This window comes from Stegostoma tigrinum, chromosome 47 (assembly GCF_030684315.1).
Source record: "Stegostoma tigrinum isolate sSteTig4 chromosome 47, sSteTig4.hap1, whole genome shotgun sequence".
Classification (NCBI taxonomy): Eukaryota; Metazoa; Chordata; class Chondrichthyes; order Orectolobiformes; family Stegostomatidae; genus Stegostoma; species Stegostoma tigrinum.
This window is the reverse complement of record NC_081400.1, coordinates 4,748,109-4,753,391: the sequence shown is the minus strand read 5'-3', so window position 1 is coordinate 4,753,391 and position 5,283 is coordinate 4,748,109.

The window sequence follows — 5,283 nt, the reverse complement described above, 5'->3', positions numbered from 1 at the left end:
TCTCTCTCCCCACCAACTTCGCTCTCTCACTCCCCCAACTTCGCTCTCTCACTCCCCCAACTTCGCTCTCTCACTCCCCCAACTTCGCTCTCTCTCTCCCCCAACTTCGCTCTCTCTCTCCCCCAACTTCGCTCTCTCTCTCCCCCAACTTCGCTCTCTCTCTCCCCCAACTTCGCTCTCTCTCTCCCCCAACTTCGCTCTCTCTCTCCCCCAACTTCGCTCTCTCTCTCCCCCAACTTCGCTCTCTCTCTCCCCCAACTTCGCTCTCTCTCTCCCCCAACTTCGCTCTCTCTCTCCCCCAACTTCGCTCTCTCTCTGTCTCTCTCCCCCAACTTCGCTCTCTCTCTCCCCCCAACTTCGCTCTCTCTCACTCTCTCTCGCCCAACTTCGCTCTCTCTCACTCTCTCTCGCCCCCAACTTCGCTCTCTCTCACTCTCTCTCGCCCCCAACTTCGCTCTCTCTCACTCTCTCTCGCCCCCAACTTCGCTCTCTCTCTCGCCCCCAACTTCGCTCTCTCTCTCGCCCCCAACTTCGCTCTCTCTCTCTCTCACCCAACTTCGCTCTCTCTCTCTCCCCCAACTTCGCTCGCTCTCGCTCTCTCGCTCTCACCCAACTTCGCTCTCTCTCTCTCACCCAACTTCGCTCTCTCTCTCTCACCCAACTTCGCTCTCTCTCTCTCTCACCCAACTTCGCTCTCTCTCTCTCTCTCCCCCAACTTCGCTCTCTCTCTCTCTCCCCCAACTTCGCTCTGTCTCTCCCCCAACTTCGCTCTGTCTCTCCCCCAACTTCGCTCTCTCTCTCCCCAACTTCGCTCTCTCTCTCCCCCAACTTCGCTCTCTCTCTCCCCCAACTTCGCTCGCTCTCTCTCTCTCTCACCCAACTTCGCTCTCTCTCTCTCTCACCCAACTTCGCTCTCTCTCTCTCACCCAACTTCGCTCTCTCTCTCTCTCACCCAACTTCGCTCGCTCTCTCTCTCACCCAACTTCGCTCTCTCTCCCTCTCACCCAACTTCGCTGTCTCTCTCTCCCCCAACTTCGCTCTGTCTCTCCCCCAACTTCGCTCTGTCTCTCCCCCAACTTCGCTCTGTCTCTCCCCCAACTTCGCTCTGTCTCTCCCCCAACTTCGCTCTCTCTCTCCCCAACTTCGCTCTCTCTCTCCCCCAACTTCGCTCTCTCTCTCCCCCAACTTCGCTCGCTCTCTCTCTCTCTCACCCAACTTCGCTCTCTCCCTCTCTCACCCAACTTCGCTCTCTCTCTCTCACCCAACTTCGCGCTCTCTCTCTCTCTCACCCAACTTCGCTCTCTCTCTCTCCCCCAACTTCGCTCGCTCTCGCTCTCTCGCTCTCACCCAACTTCGCTCTCTCTCTCTCACCCAACTTCGCTCTCTCTCTCTCACCCAACTTCGCTCTCTCTCTCTCTCTCACCCAACTTCGCTCTCTCTCTCTCCCCCAACTTCGCTCTCTCTCTCCCCCAACTTCGCTCTCTCTCTCCCCCAACTTCGCTCTCTCTCTCCCCCAACTTCGCTCTCTCTCTCCCCCAACTTCGCTCTCTCTCTCCCCCAACTTCGCTCTCTCTCTCCCCCAACTTCGCTCTCTCTCTCCCCCAACTTCGCTCTCTCTCTCCCCCAACTTCGCTCTCTCTCTCCCCCAACTTCGCTCTCTCTCTCCCCCAACTTCGCTCTCTCTCCCCCCCAACTTCGCTCTCTCTCCCCCCCAACTTCGCTCTCTCTCCCCCCCAACTTCGCTCTCTCTCCCCCCCAACTTCGCTCTCTCTCCCCCCCAACTTCGCTCTCTCTCCCCCCCAACTTCGCTCTCTCTCCCCCCCAACTTCGCTCTCTCTCCCCCCCAACTTCGCTCTCTCTCCCCCCCAACTTCGCTCTCTCTCCCCCCCAACTTCGCTCTCTCTCCCCCCCAACTTCGCTCTCTCTCTCCCCCCAACTTCGCTCGCTCTCCCCCCCAACTTCGCTCGCTCTCCCCCCCAACTTCGCTCGCTCTCCCCCCCAACTTCGCTCGCTCTCCCCCCCAACTTCGCTCGCTCTCTCCCCCAACTTCGCTCGCTCTCTCCCCCAACTTCGCTCTCTCTCTCACCCAACTTCGCTCTCTCTCTCACCCAACTTCGCTCTCTCTCTCCCCCAACTTCGCTCGCTCTCTCCCCCAACTTCGCTCGCTCTCTCCCCCAGCTTCGCTCGCTCTCTCCCCCAGCTTCGCTCGCTCTCTCCCCCAGCTTCGCTCGCTCTGTCCCCCAGCTTCGCTCGCTCTGTCCCCCAGCTTCGCTCTCTCTCTCCCCCAACTTCGCTCGCTCTCTCTCTCACACCCAACTTCGCTCTCTCTCTCTCCCACCCAACTTCGCTCTCTCTCTCTCCCCCCAACTTCGCTCTCCTCGCCCCCCCAACTTCGCTCTCTCGCCCCCCCAACTTCGCTCTCTCGCCCCCCCAACTTCGCTCTCTCTCCCCCCCCAACTTCGCTCTCTCTCCCCCCCAACTTCGCTCTCTCTCCCCCCCAACTTCGCTCTCTCTCCCCCCAACTTCGCTCTCTCTCACTCGCTCTCTCCCCCCCAACTTCGCTCTCTCTCCCCCCCAACTTCGCTCTCTCTCCCCCCCAACTTCGCTCTCTCTCCCCCCCAACTTCGCTCTCTCTCCCCCCCAACTTCGCTCTCTCTCCCCCCCAACTTCGCTCTCTCTCCCCCCCAACTTCGCTCTCTCTCCCCCCCCAACTTCGCTCTCTCTCCCCCCCCAACTTCGCTCTCTCTCCCCCCCAACTTCGCTCTCTCTCCCCCCCAACTTCGCTCTCTCTCCCCCCCCAACTTCGCTCTCTCTCTCCCCCCCAACTTCGCTCTCTCTCCCCCCCAACTTCGCTCTCTCTCCCCCCCAACTTCGCTCTCTCTCCCCCCCAACTTCGCTCTCTCTCCCCCCCAACTTCGCTCTCTCTCCCCCCCAACTTCGCTCTCTCTCCCCCCCAACTTCGCTCTCTCTCCCCCCCAACTTCGCTCTCTCTCCCCCCAACTTCGCTCTCTCTCCCCCCAACTTCGCTCTCTCTCCCCCCCAACTTCGCTCTCTCTCCCCCCCAACTTCGCTCTCTCTCCCCCCCAACTTCGCTCTCTCTCCCCCCCAACTTCGCTCTCTCTCCCCCCCAACTTCGCTCTCTCTCCCCCCCAACTTCGCTCTCTCCTCCCCCCCAACTTCGCTCTCTCTCCCCCCCCAACTTCGCTCTCTCTCCCCCCCAACTTCGCTCTCTCTCCCCCCCAACTTCGCTCTCTCTCCCCCCCAACTTCGCTCTCTCTCCCCCCCAACTTCGCTCTCTCTCCCCCCCAACTTCGCTCTCTCTCCCCCCCAACTTCGCTCTCTCTCCCCCCCAACTTCGCTCTCTCTCCCCCCCAACTTCGCTCTCTCTCCCCCCCAACTTCGCTCTCTCTCCCCCCCAACTTCGCTCTCTCTCCCCCCACAACTTCGCTCTCTCTCCCCCCCAACTTCGCTCTCTCTCCCCCCCAACTTCGCTCTCTCTCCCCCCCCAACTTCGCTCTCTCTCCCCCCCAACTTCGCTCTCTCTCCCCCCCAACTTCGCTCTCTCTCCCCCCCAACTTCGCTCTCTCTCCCCCCCAACTTCGCTCTCTCTCCCCCCCAACTTCGCTCTCTCTCCCCCCCAACTTCGCTCTCTCTCCCCCCCAACTTCGCTCTCTCTCCCCCCCCAACTTCGCTCTCTCTCCCCCCCAACTTCGCTCTCTCTCCCCCCAACTTCGCTCTCTCTCCCCCCCCAACTTCGCTCTCTCTCCCCCCCAACTTCGCTCTCTCTCCCCCCCAACTTCGCTCTCTCTCCCCCCCAACTTCGCTCTCTCTCCCCCCCAACTTCGCTCTCTCTCCCCCCCAACTTCGCTCTCTCTCCCCCCCAACTTCGCTCTCTCTCCCCCCCAACTTCGCTCTCTCTCCCCCCCAACTTCGCTCTCTCTCGCTCTCCCCCCCAACTTCGCTCTCTCTCCCCCCCAACTTCGCTCTCTCTCACTCCTCCCCAACTTCGCTCTCTCTCCCCCCAACTTCGCTCTCTCTCCCCCCCAACTTCGCTCTCTCTCCCCCCCAACTTCGCTCTCTCTCCCCCCCAACTTCGCTCTCTCTCCCCCCCAACTTCGCTCTCTCTCCCCCCCAACTTCGCTCTCTCTCCCCCACCAACTTCGCTCTCTCTCCCCCCCAACTTCGCTCTCTCTCCCCCCCAACTTCGCTCTCTCTCCCCCCCAACTTCGCTCTCTCTCCCCCCAACTTCGCTCTCTCTCCCCCCAACTTCGCTCTCTCTCCCCACCAACTTCGCTCTCTCTCCCCACCAACTTCGCTCTCTCTCCCCACCAACTTCGCTCTCTCTCCCCACCAACTTCGCTCTCTCTCCCCCCAACTTCGCTCTCTCTCCCCCCAACTTCGCTCTCTCTCCCCCCCAACTTCGCTCTCTCTCCCCCACCAACTTCGCTCTCTCTCCCCCCCAACTTCGCTCTCTCTCCCCCCCAACTTCGCTCTCTCTCCCCCCCAACTTCGCTCTCTCTCCCCCCCAACTTCGCTCTCCCCCACTTCGCTCTCTCCCCCCCCAACTTCGCTCTCTCTCCCCCCCAACTTCGCTCTCTCTCCCCCCCAACTTCGCTCTCTCTCCCCCCCAACTTCGCTCTCTCTCCCCCCCAACTTCGCTCTCTCTCCCCCCCAACTTCGCTCTCTCTCTCCCCCCAACTTCGCTCTCTCTCCCCCCCAACTTCGCTCTCTCTCCCCCCCCAACTTCGCTCTCTCTCCCCCCAACTTCGCTCTCTCTCCCCCCCAACTTCGCTCTCTCTCCCCCCCAACTTCGCTCTCTCTCCCCCCCCAACTTCGCTCTCTCTCCCCCCCAACTTCGCTCTCTCTCCCCCCCAACTTCGCTCTCTCTCTCCCCCCAACTTCGCTCTCTCTCTCTCCCCCCAACTTCGCTCGCTCTCACCCCCCAACTTCGCTCGCTCTCTCCCCCCCAACTTCGCTCGCTCTCCCCCCCAACTTCGCTCTCTCTCCCCCCCCAACTTCGCTCGCTCTCCCCACAACTTCGCTCGCTCTCTCTCTCACACCCAAATTCGCTCGCTCTCTCTCTCTCTCTCTCTCACCCAACTTTATCTCTCTCTCTCTCACCCAACTTTGCTCTCTCTCTCCCCCAAATTCGCTCTCTCTCTCACCCAACTTCGCTCTCTCTCTCTCACCCAACTTCGCTCTCTCTCTCTCACCCAACTTCGCTCTCTCTCTCTCACCCAACTTCGCTCTCTCTCTCTCACCCAACTTCGCTCTCTCTCTCTC